Raw genomic sequence first — 13,610 nt, 5'->3', positions numbered from 1 at the left:
TCGCCACTCTATAGCTATAGAGCATCACAGTCCCGCCCACAGGAGTTTCCGGAAGTAAGAATTCAATGCAATTTATCCATTGACAATTCGGGTATAAGCCATAAAAACTTAACTGCACATGGTAGACTCAAAACCAGCTATGGCTGTACTAAGCGATTGTGTATGCTCATATAGACGCCAAAAGTTCAAAGAGCACTAACCTCGTTTTAAGATAAATGTCTTTTATTCGCGATGTCTTGGATAAGTACTTCATTACCCACAATCCTGAACAATCCCACAGTGATGCCTCTGATTGGTGGAAAGGCCGTTAAGGTCATAGTTTGAAACTTTATCAGCGAAAATTATTGACAAAGATGGCGGAGTCTTTTACTGCCTATGGCGAAAATCTTAATGTGAATAAAAACTTTCTAGACGAACATTGGTACTTGTATCAACAAGGATTGTGGTTTATATATCACACAAACTTAGTCAGGGCCAATACTTACAACCGGACCCGCGTCACACAGAGCAGGTTGTTTGCGCCATGCCCCTTTTGAGGGGAAAACATTCCCTCAGAACAAGCCAAAGTGAACCGGTAGACATGCCGAAAAGTTGCAGGTGGGTTAGGCTACAGCTTTGCTGGCAAATAAATATTAGCCTAGTTATTAAATCTTTATGAAATTATAATATCGTTCATTAGTCTTCAAAAGACAAACAACTAACGTTACACCAAAAATGAATCAGACCAAAGAAACCAGAAATCTAGGCTAACACTTAACGACTATGACAGAAATTATCATATCTCGGAATTATCTAACTAACATACTTTACATCTGAGCCTGTGAGTCAACTACACTACATTAAAATTCAAATATGAAGGCAAAAATACAGGAAAACAATTTAGTTACTTACCTGGAGACTCGATGAGATAGGCTACGAGTAAATGTCCGGGTATGACTGAGTGGGGTTGTTGCACCACTTCGTACTCGGGACACTGAAGGGACATTTTTTTAATATTAATTGAATTAAGCTTTTGTAGGTATCTTTCACGGTCAACGACCTGCAAAGTGGTTATGTATTGAGTGGTCATATTGATTTGTGGTATTTTTTGTTATTATTTACTCCTGCGATTTCTGTACGAATTACGTTTATTGACCCTAATTTGCGTTGGAGTTAATTAGAGGGGCACGAGTCAAGTTCCCGGATGTGCCGGTCTAACGTATACACCATCAAATAGAACACTGTAAATGCTAGTTTGAACACTTAACTTTTCAGGTAGCCGATAGGGTAGCTAATCATTAGCCTTTCAGACATTAGAATGTCATTATAATGCTGCTAACATTAGCCTACATGCTGCAACACAGGTATGAAATATATTATGTTTTAGTGACCTTGTTGTTTCTATGAACATTAATTGTTATAGAGTTGTCTATAGAGCATCACAGTCCCACATTTACCATTGTGTATTTTATATCGTGTGTGTGAAACCGGTTAACCTTAACGTTAGCAACATTGTGCAGTGCTTCATATCTGACTGCCATCCTGATGCATGGACCGGTGCATGGTCTGCTCTTGGACCACCATATTCAGTTTATCAACTTGCTGTGAATTATTACACAAAATGTTCATTAAATGTACGAAGAAGTATTTCTAGGTTAATGATTGATGATATGGCTCGTACAGTATGAAGGCTACAGTAGCCTAGCTAATGTTAACTAGCATTACCAACCTCCCTGCAAAACTCACCACACAACTTCGTAGGTTTGATAGGTCTTGTCCCTCATGCTGGCCCTTACAAAACCCACAAGCTGACCCTCGACACACAACAGTCAATAATGTGACCCGATTTAAAGTGGTTTTCACCCCTTTGGACACTCTTGATTTCGTCCTTGAAACAGTGAAATATTCACGGGGGCATGGACGGTTTGCTAACCATTTTATGCAGTGTCTAGCCGGTGGTAGCATCCAGCCTGTGCTATCAGCTAGCTAGCTAGTTCAAAGGTTTAAGTACTTAATGGGGATATACAGGGCTTTTTATGCCTCGACTAAGTTGATGTTTCATATAAACAACAATTCATATTCATAGAAACAACAAGGTCACTAAAACATAATATATTTCATACCTGTGTTGCAGCATGTAGGCTAATGTTAGCAGCATTATAATGACATTCTAATGTCTGAAAGGCTAATGATTAGCCTATCGGCTACCTGAAAAGTTAAGTGTTCAAACTAGCATTTACAGTGTTCTATTTGATGGTGTATTGGCCCTGACTAAGTTTGTGTGATATATAAACCACAATCCTTGTTGATACAAGTACCAATGTTCGTCTAGAAAGTTTTTATTCACATTGAGAATTTCGCCATAGGCAGTAAAAGACTCCGCTATCTTTGTCAATAATTTTCGCTGATAAAGTTTCAAACTATGACCTTAACGCCCTTTCCACCAATCAGAGGCATCACTGTGGGATTGTGGGATTGTTCAAGATTGTGGGTAATGAAGTACTTATACAAGACATCGCGAATAAAAGACATTTATCTCAAAACAAGGTTAGTGCCCCGTGAACTTTTGGCGTCTATTTGAGCATACACAATCGCTTAGTACAGCCGTAGCTGGTTTTGAGTCTACCATGTGCAGTTAAGTTTTTATGGCTTATACCCGAATTGTCAATGGAGAAATTGCATTGAATTCTTACTTCCGGAAACTCCTGTGGGCGGGACTGTGATGCTCTATTCAGAGTATGTTTGGTTCTAAATATACATATATAAAGAGATGTCTGTGTTAGCACTGGTACAAGCTAGCTAAAAACCACCAGCCTGTTTAGAGCCGGTGTTACATGGCAACTGGCACCCATGTTAACTGGCTGCGTTGGTGATGTTTCACGAGTGATGTTTCTTTCACACATTACATTACATTTAGCAGACACTTCTTGACCAAAGTGACTTACATATGTCAGCTATATTACAAGGGATCACATTGTCCCCGGAGCAACTTGGGGTTAAGTGCCTTGCTCAAGGGCACAATGGTGGAAGCCGGGAATTGAACCGACAACTTTCAGGCTACTGCACGCTAGCCCAGCTCCTTAACCACTACACTACCACCGCCCAGAAAGAATGGAATCGACGAGGATGGATTAAGAACCCACGCGTGCAGAGCACAATGGATTAGCAGTCCAGATGTAAGAGGTTTCATTTATGAAGCGGGTTCGATACCCACATGGAGTTGTTATTAGGCTATTTAGGTATGTATTTTTTTGGTGGCATATTCATGGTCCAGTGCATGTAGTACTACATACAATTTTGACTTTTAAACATGTCATGCATATTTGTGTTCGTCTCTAGTTTATATAGGAAAGTGACAAATCAGCAAGCGGCCACATCTATCAAAGACTCGTCATCAATCATGAAACGTCATCAACGCAGCCAGTTAACATGGGAGCCAGTTGCCATGTAACACCGGCACTTGAAGATGGCGGGGGGGGGGGGTTTGGCTTATAGGTTGTCTTGGTTAAAAACAGAAACAGCACCACAGACAACTGAAAAAACAAAATGCATGAATGCAGCTAATGTTACATGGCATTTAGAGGCTTTTTTAAAAATCAAAAGTGTCCCACATGTGAGGAGCGACTAGAGAGCTTTAGTTGATTAGGAGACCTTGGAGTAAACACTAATACTAACTCTACTCAATATGACAAATGCAAGGATGTCAGGAAAAAAGATGTTCTAAGCACGAGTTAGGCATGTTTGGGTGAGAACTTTAGCAAGGTGTTTTTTGGGAAAAGATACATTGATCTGCTTTACATTGATAGAAATCTGATTTAAGTAATGTACAGGTAATATGTGTGACATATTTAGTTTTTTGTCACTCCTCCACATTTCGTTCTGATCATGCAGTACTAAGTACCAATGATTTTCTAAACATTTTGTATCTCATTTGGAAATGGAAGTATTACCTTGATCTGTCACAGTAAAAACAACACACTGTGATTCAGATATGTATCAAACCAAAACCTCCAATAGCCCCGCAACATTAATAAGTGCAGCCTTAAAGCTTAGCATGCGGTGTCAGTCAGACCGGAGGCTGGAAGCTGGATTTCAGTGTAAATGCTGGTAATGTTTCTGGGTTGAGACACTCTTGGCGGTGAGGGCAGGACTATAGCAGAATACTAGAGAAAACAAAATGGAAATAATGCATCTGACCTCCATGTAATGACCAGAGAATACGAAATTTCTAAGTCTAAAGTATTTTTGCTGGACTTGTATGAGCTACATACGTGAGATGAATCAGAGCCCTGAGGCGGCTCCACACTTGTGCTCTTTTCCTTCTGAGATGACCATCTCTTGACCACCACTGATGGATTTAATTTTGCACAGAAGAAAATATATAGCTTGTAGGTAAGCTACAAACATTCATGCATCTTGCCGCTATTTGAGTACATTTGTTTACATATTTTGTTTACATATTAAACAGTACTCACCTGAGAGTAGAATGATGAGGACACAGTTGAGAAGACACGATACAACAAAGGGTAAAGACATCAATGATTTTAGATAGTCCTCTGGCCATTGCTGAGGTTGCTGAGGCTCCATCCTTGTTACATTGTTTGGAAAATGATGATCCTCTATGAAGATTTTTTTTTTTTGTTTACTTGAGTAGTTTAAATTACACTCACAAAGTCAGGTTTGATGCAAGTTCAGTTAAAAGCCTGTTCCAAATAATATATTATAATTGAAAGAAAATCAAGGCTTAGCAGTATATACAGTATGCTGTTCATGCACTACAACCTGTGGGCTGCCATTAAACTACTGAAAACATGATTATGAACATGACAAATGGAAAACCCATCCAGGCACATTCAAATATGTGTTCCTTCAAATGCCTGTGCTCTAAATATTCACATATTCAGGAGCACTTACCGTTTCGCATGAGTGTGATAACATTGATGAATATAAGAAGATGGTCCTTTACTCTGGCACAATAGTATAATCCAAGTTCATTCCTGGTCACATTGTGTATAAATAGTCTATTAAATGTTTGTAGTGAGTATTTTTCTTCAAATTCCTTGTGTTGCGAGTTGAAGAGAGGAGGGATATGATAAGTTTGTTCAAACGAGCGCAGTATGTGCACTGGAGGCTCAGACTGGCGCTGAATGAACCAATAAATCTCCTCTTCAGCAAAAGAACAGTTTAGAGTCACATTTTGTCCAAACTCCACTGCTATCTTGGTCGAGTTCTCTGATACTCCAGAGCTGAAAAGCAAGCTCAGAAACCAGAGGGAGTAATGCATACCTAGTTATTGTTATAACCTGATGAAAACGAGATGCTATGCCGTTGCATTAGACTGAATTAAGTGGAAGTTTGTGGCGTTGATGTATCACCACTGCTCATGTTCCATTGCCCTCCACTTAATTTGTGAAGCGCAAGTCTGTTCTGTGTTCACACAGTGTGTCACGCAGGGGGCGACAACGTTAGAGGAAGCTTAGAAAAGGCCAGGAAATGACATAATCTTAACTTCAGCTGTTAATTTTATTGAGTTATTACAGCCAACCTCATGTAGAAAAAATATCAATTTCAAAGCATTGTGAATTTGAAATACAGAAATCAACTTTCTTGGCACTTTGGTGATCTGTTTTTAAAGCTGCTTGCTGTTACAGTTTATATACATATGGAGCAGCCATGGCCTACTGGTTAGGGCATCGGGCTTGTAACCGAAGGGTTGCCGGTGTTACATGGCAACTGGCTCCCATGTTAACTGGCTGCGTTGATGACATTTCACGATTGATAACGAGTCTTTGGCAGATGTGGCTGCTTACAGATTTGTCCTCGAATCCGCCACCTTGACACACACACCGGCAAAGGAGATGAATGCTCTAACCACTGAGCTAAAAGCCCAGGCTTCCAACTCAGCGGTTAGAAGCGTTCTTAAGGTTAGGGCTGTGAGGATTTACACGGGCAACTGGCACACTAGCTCAGTCTGCCTCCGTTACACTCACCTCCCTAAATCCTCACTCCCATCCGGGTCACGGCACCAATGTCACAAGGTCGGTTCGCCGCTCACGGGCCTCGAACCCGCCACCTTGACACACACACCGGCATGGGAGACGAACGCTCTAACCACTAAGCTAAAAGCAGGCTTCCAACTCATCGGTTAGAAGCGTTCTTAAGGTTAGGGCTGTGAGGATTTACACGGGCAACTGGGCACGCTAGCTCAGTCTGCCTCCGTTACACATGACATGTTTAAATGTCAAAATGGTCTGTAGTACTACATGCACTGGACCATGAATATGCCACCCAAAAAACAAACATCTAAATAGCATATAAATTAACTCCACGTGGGTATCGAACCACTAATAAATTGAACTGCGTGCTTGATAACCAGACGCCACGAAGCACCTGACGGCACATACAGAAACCGACTTGAGTTGTACGATTAAAAGAAGTCAGCTGATGTTATTATCATCGTAACAAGTTAACATAGCTGATCATCTTATCTGGCTACCATGTTATCCTGCTACCGTTGCCCAAGCCATTTAGTAGGCCTTCAAAGTATCATGGCTAGCTTTACAAACGTTTCACTGAGGTTAGGCAGGCTGTGGCCGCCCCTACCTGAAGTATCTGTAGAGGCACATGAACACCAGCAAATAAATCAAATAAAAAATGTGTTGACTAATTGTGCATCCTTTTGTCCAGCCTATTCTTTTAAGAATTCAGTTCATGAAACACAGACATTGAAACGCACACTGCAATGGGCAGGAGAAGTCTATAACGTGTCCATATTTTACTCAAAATTTGCGCACAGTGAGTCAAAACTCGTATGCTTATAAGCTATTAACGTTAATGTTGCTGACATGTAAACATGGGATTGATGTTTTTTTGATACTTTATTTCTCAAAATACAAATTGGTGCTTCTCCGGTGGCGCAACAAGTTAATGCCTACACATTACTATTTCACGCCAGTCGACATGGGGTTCAATCGAGAGCTGAAATCCACTAGTGAATGGACTAGGCTACTTGCGGCGTGATATTCAGATGTGAAGCACAAAACCCGTCGTCATTGTCAGCGGCCTGTTATACATAACAATGGTCAGTGTTATACAGAAATATAGCCTACCTCTGACCGACAGACTAGTAAAAAAAAACACTGCACCGCCACTGTAAAAAAAAAATCTAGCGGAAACACTGTATACAGCTCTGAAAAAATTAAGAGACCACATTTTTCTGATGTCATCCTATGATTGATGAGTGACCGTCAACTCATTCGAATGTCCCTCAGCAACCGCCGGATGACATCAGATAAATGTGCAGTGTCCTCTTAATTTTTTCCAGAGTTGTATACATATACATACATACATACATACATACGTACCAAAAACCAGGGTGTCAAATATTGATATTTGACACCCTGGTTTTTGGTAAAGTGATATGTCTTTTAATGGGGGTGTTAAAGGGGGGCATAATAACGCCATACATCTACTCGAGCTCTTTACAGGGTGTCAGGCTTTTGGGTGTTTCTCAATCTGCCACCAGGTGGCACTATATCCCACTTTGAGAAGGTGCACTGCAAAGTTTTTCTGCTGTTGTGGTATGATCCAGTATGATATAGAAGTAGAAAGAGAGAGAGAGTTTACTACTTCCGTTAATTTCAATGGCCAATACTGTGCTATAGCTACTCCAGAAAGTACAAAACTGACTGCAGACATCATGGTCCTTGGTGCTCAGTTTTGGTAGGCCTACAAAAACTGTTACGCAAGACCTGAATACATGAACAAGATCACATGGCACAGGCACATGACCAGTCACAGTTATCAAAACACTTCACTTAGCTGATCACACAGACACATGCTTGAAACCAACTTCTTGGACAGGTGCTGGATCTACAATACCTGAGGATAACTGGCTGTATAACTCACTCATCCTCGTTGTGGCTGGTGTTCGGTTGGCTTAATTTATCATGGAGTTTGGGAGTGAAGTGACATATTACACATATGTGTATCTTTAAAAGTCAGTGGAGGACTAAGATTATCAAATATTTGGAATCATGAGTAATTGTCATTTTTTTTTCTTTTTCAACAAAGGTTTGTCTCTGCAGACACTTCATTAGTACAGTACGCTGTGTTTGGAAAATAGGGTCCCGCTGGATTTTCATGTAAAAATTGATTTTTTTGCATATTTTGCTAATATAGAGTCTAAGGAACAAGATTTTTTTTGTCTTCAAATTTTCACGATCCATCTTTAGTGTTTTTATCTGTATGTTTTAAAATAAGCGATTATATCTAGCCAGAAAAGTGATTTTCACATTTTCTTCTAATTTTTTAACAATTAATTCCACTTTTTCCAACCAAAACCCCCAGATAATGTAGAAAGTTGTTGGTTCTAAAACAATATCCATAGTTTTCAAACTTTGAGTGTCTGAAAAGTGTAAAAACACCTCTACTCTTGTTGCCTATGTCAAAAACGATTTTTTTAATCTTTGCTTTTCTTGATGCTTTCCTTGACCTGCCATGTCATTCTATTGTCTACCTTAAGATAAATTTGTCTTGTAAATAATCTATAATAGTACAGGCAACACAGTACACCATAGGTGTCATAGGCATGGGTAGTTGAGTAACAGTAGACCAAAATTAACAAACAAAAGAAAATAAGGTACAGACAAACAGACAAACCACGGATGGCCCTTTCACAGCCTGAACTAATACAAAAACAAATAACTCAAGGGAAAACATTGCTCAGACACTAAACCATGTGCATTTGCTCTCTTTAAAATCAACGGGTTATCCACAGCCAACAGGCCGGGCGTGCGAGAGAAGCAATGAAGTCTTAGAATTAAGAATAAAGCCATGTTCTTCCAACAACAACAACCACAAACACCCATGCGCCAAAAATTTAAAATGGCCGGCATTGTTCTCCCAGAGAGGAAGCTACATATATGATCGATCACCACCCACGGGTGGGCGTGTGCGCCAGCGCTGCAGGTCAGCCTTTCCACATACACACCTGGCTTTAAAGTTCACCGTGCTGGTAGCATACCTATCTACTGCCAAGTCCTGAAGGGGACGGGGAGAATATTTACTTCTGCTACACTGGCAGAGATCTCATGTGAAACAGACTGTGGGAGGTGGAAGGGGTTTGAATGCTGTCCGGCAGTATTATGTATGTCAGCTATATTACAAGGGATCACATTGTCCCTGGAGCAACTTGGGGTTAAGTGCCTTGCTCAAGGGCATAACAGTGAAAGCCGGGAATTGAACTGACAACTTTCAGGCTACTGCACCCTAGCCCAGCTCCTTAACCACTACACAACCACTGCCCACTAGAAAAAGACTAGTGCCAGGTGGTAATATGGGTACAGTGTCAGGACCGCACACTGCAATCTCCCAGAAGAACTAAATTTATTGAGTTAAAAACATAGTGGGTCGAACCCAGGTGGGTCGAAACGTTGCGTTATGTGTTATGATTGCAGTGTGCGGACAACTACTCTTCTTTCCTTGATAAGCTTTTTTGTCCTGCACCTGGCCTCAGTGAGGTGGGATGTGCATACAACCACTTTGAAAAGGACTACAGTGTTAGGACCACCTTGCCTACGATATGCCGCAGCCTCTTCTAAGTGTCTCCTAGCACTAGCATAGACAGAAGTCTGATACTCTTGATGTTGCACCACCCAATCAGTCGGTGTCATGTTGAAATGTTCACATTGACCATTCCCCTCTGGATGATAAGTGGTGGTTCTAGTCTTTGTTATGATGTACAGTAGGTGTCACACAGGTGCTTTAACAGCTCCCCCTCAAAGCTGCGCCCCTGATCAGAGTGGACTATCCTTGGCACGCCATACACATAGAACCATCTCTGTTAGAATCTTAGCTACGATGGAAGCTCTCTGATCAGGGGTGGGGAAGGCCTGGGTAAACTTTGAGAAAACATTTGTGACTACCAGAACATTCTCTTGTCCTGTGCTAGCCCAATCCAAAAGAGTAAAGTCAATGGAGATTATCTACAAAGGCTTAGTGGCTAACATATTTCCCAAGAAGGTTCTGGCTTGGGTTGTCTTGCTTTAGCAACCACACAGTGCTCACTCAGAACGCCACTTTTGCACCTCATGCCACATCTGGGGCCAGTAGCACCTCTGTCATATCAAATCTGTGGTCCTGTCCACCCCCAGATGGCCGTGGTTGTTGTGTAGGCTAGTGAGCACTTCGACTCCAAACACCTTTAGCAGTAAAAGCTGCAGCACTGGATCCCTGGAAGGAGGAGCCTGGATCGCTCGGTACAAGGTCCCATCCACTTCCTGCATCTGGGACCACTGCTTTATCAACTGCGGACTTCCCTTGGTTCACTCCACTTGTCTTAACGGGTATGTGGTCGTCCCTGTCACCAAAACCACAGGTATCTGGAAATACAGGGATCAGTCCCTTGCAGGACTTTCAGGCCTCTTTTAGTTCGACCAGGAATGGTGTCCACCATACAAGATTCTGTCATCCATACCACCAACCATAGGTGCACTCGAGGCTTGCATGTTGGCTATGGCAAGCGACATAGGGACGTCCAGGCCGTGTTACACAGATGGCAAAGTGTTAGTGGGGCTTGTGGGAAGCCTAGAAAGGGTATCGGCATTGCGATTAGCTGTCCGGGGACGATATTTGATGTTGTAATAAAGAGGGCAAGCTGAGAAACCCAACAATGTTTCAGAGCGCCCAGTTTCGCTGACTGCAGGTATTGGAAGGGATTGTTGTCATTGTACACGGTGAACGTGTTGCCCAGGAGATACCTGCCGTTTTTTTTCCGTGATTGCCCACTTGACTGCAAGGAGTTTGAGTTTCATGGCACTATAATTTGACATGTTCCTAAGATAAAGGGACGACTGAAATCGGCATAACCTAGGACTGGCGTTTGAACAAGCCATTATTTTAAGGCTCTGAATCCAGAAAAAGTTCTGAAGGCAAACCTGAACGTGACTACATTGAATGTTAACTATCCAATATTCAGATGTCTGTAATTTAAATGTATGCAAATTAGTGCATAATTAATGAGTTATTGTTAAATTACATCCATAAACATATATTTTCAGAAAACTTGTAATGCAAAAAAATATTGCCTTTACATAAATAATCAACTAGTAAAGTTTCATAAGAATATAAAGGAGTTACATTTTTTACCCTATTCACCCGTTCTATGTTGCCTATGGAGGCCAGTTTTAGGCCGCAAATGCTAATTAGCAGGTTTAAAACTATAAAAAATCAGCTAAGTAAATATGATATTCAGAATCAGCACCCAAAAATTAGGCAGAATACCCTCTTTACCAGTGTTTTCTCACATTTGACCCCCAAGTGATAGTAGTCCCAGTCTTAATTATGCATTATATAAATGATGATGTCATCTAAGTGTGAAAATGGATCGTGAAAATTTGAAGACAAAAAAAATCTTCTTCCTTAGACTCAATACTAGCAAAATATGCAAAAAAAACAATTTTTACAAGAAAATCCAGCGGAATTACACAAGACACCGTACTACATGGAAACGTGAAGAAAGAAATTAATTACAAAAATGACATTTTACCGTGACTCGAAGAGCTGTAAACAGTCTTAAAAGGAACACACCACCCAATGTCAGTAGTAATATATGTTCTTACCTTAACTTTCACGAGTTGAGTCATACCTCTCCCGTGTCGGTACGTGCACTCAAACGCTCTGGTGCGCGGCTGGACTGTGTTAGCATGTTGCTATGCTAGCGGGCTTTGACGGGGACTAAGCGTAGAAGTAATAAAAAACATCCACGTTTTACCGACTTAAATACAGTTGCACGAGTAGTTGATAGAAATGCTACGGCCACGCAACATGAAACGTGGCGATTTTCCAAGTGAATAAACCGGAGAACTACAATGTGTGGCGCAATAGCACTTGGAAGTACTTCGACCTAGCGTAGTAGTATTGTTAACACCTAATTGTAGATCCTATCCACCACAGAGTTTAGAATCCATGCTGGATCGACCCTCAGCCTCTCCCTCCCCTCTGAGCGAGAGAGAGGCACACACACTAGAGATGCACTGATGGGCTATTAATTCAACCATAACTGCATAGCAAAACGTATCATCCATCAGCACCAAAGTTTTTTGACCAATTTTCAAAACCGCACCGCATGAGCACTGGAGTATTTTTGGCTTTGCTTATAGCCCACATAAACGGGGCATGAGCACTTGAGCACTTTAGCTTTGCTTATAGCCCACATAAACGGGGCATGAGCACTGGAGTATTTTTGGCTTTGCTTATAGCCCACATAAACGGGGCATGAGCACTTGAGTATTTTTGGCTTTGCTTATAGCCCACATAAACGGGGCATGAGCACTGGAGTATTTTTGGCTTTGCTTATAGCCCACATAAACGGGGCATGAGCACTTGAGCACTTTGGCTTTGCTTATAGCCCACATAAACGGGGCATGAGCACTTGAGCACTTTGGCTTTGCTTATAGCCCACATAAACGGGGCATAAGCATTTTGGCTTTCCTTATAGCCCACATAAACGGGGCATGAGCACTTTCTGAAGACACCTGCGCCTGTCAGACTCATGTGCATGTTTGCAGTTACACAGATGCTAGCAACAAATGTAATTACACGTATGTTATTAGGTTTTAAGTTAGTTGTTCAATGTTCTGTTCAAATATTATGTTACAGTGTTAAAATGTTCAAAATGTTCTGATGTTTCAGTGTTTGTGGCGTCTGTTTGTTACGTATGTCTTGTCCTGTGTTCCCACTCTTGGCCTGCACCTTGACGTGGTGAGTGGGCTTTAAACTAAGCTAGGCACATGTTGAATGTTCAAAGTCAATGTTCAAGTCAAGAGGTTACTTATCATTGTTTTTTCAAGATATTCCAGATATCGGGTGGTTGCTGTTCCCAAACAGCCTGATTGCATAATTTTTGTGAAGACACTGCATGGCATGCCCAACCTAATGACAGACCACGATACTGATGAGCAGCACTCATAAGTTGGTACATTTTACTTTTGTTTTTGATTTAACTCAGTTTCACATAATGTGTTTAAGGTGCTACTCCTGCATTGTTTGCATCCACCAAGGGTAAGACTAAATCAAACAAGCAAGAGAATCGCATTGATCATCTCAGCTACAGCATGTCGTACTTGTGATAATCCAATTATATGTAGGCTTACATCCTTCCCTGTCTACTTTCAATGCATTTACATATTTAATGTCATTAAGGAATTGCATTGCATTAAGTGTTGCAGGTTTGGATTTGGACAGTATTTCTGATAAACTGCAAGAAAGACCTTCATTTGTACTGCTTCAAAATTCACAGTTTTGTACTGGGTCAGATAATGACATGCCCTAATGACAGTCCAAGATGGTCTACTACTTACAGTCTGTAAAGGAGGATCATTACTATTGTCTTTACGCTGACTTCAAAAATATTTACTGTGTAGGAAACTGTATAGTGTCATTCCATTTTGTATACAGTAGACACATGACATTTCTGTTTAGAAAGTGTAATGTTGTTTTTGGAAATGTTAAAGCTCAATATTTTTTTTAAATAAACACATGCCATATTGGAAAACAATCATTTGGTCTGCCATTTTGCTCTGATTTCACGGTTATGTGGGTTGAGCATTTAAATCCAAGCCCACATCTAA

General features: G+C 41.0%; 1 long non-coding RNA gene across 1 annotated transcript; it reads right to left on the bottom strand.

Annotated features, from left to right (window-relative positions):
* Nucleotides 1–2,689: 2,689 nt before the first annotated feature.
* On the bottom strand, nucleotides 2,690–5,358 carry LOC143141896 (uncharacterized). The gene is made up of 4 exons (XR_012990819.1): nucleotides 4,894–5,358; nucleotides 4,455–4,598; nucleotides 4,251–4,327; nucleotides 2,690–4,142 (listed from the first exon to the last, which is right to left on the bottom strand). It is a non-coding gene; the product is annotated as an uncharacterized LOC143141896 (long non-coding RNA).
* Between the last annotated feature and the right edge of the window lie 8,252 nt (nucleotides 5,359–13,610).

This window comes from Alosa pseudoharengus, unplaced genomic scaffold, assembly GCF_046254945.1.
Source record: "Alosa pseudoharengus isolate Yale_2024_CS ecotype anadromous, Long Island Sound unplaced genomic scaffold, YU_APseudo_1.1 YU_APseudo_1.1_scf_24, whole genome shotgun sequence".
Lineage (NCBI taxonomy): Eukaryota > Metazoa > Chordata > Actinopteri > Clupeiformes > Clupeidae > Alosa > Alosa pseudoharengus.
The sequence above is the reverse complement of the archived record's forward strand: the minus strand, read 5'-3'. Positions and strand labels throughout refer to the sequence as shown.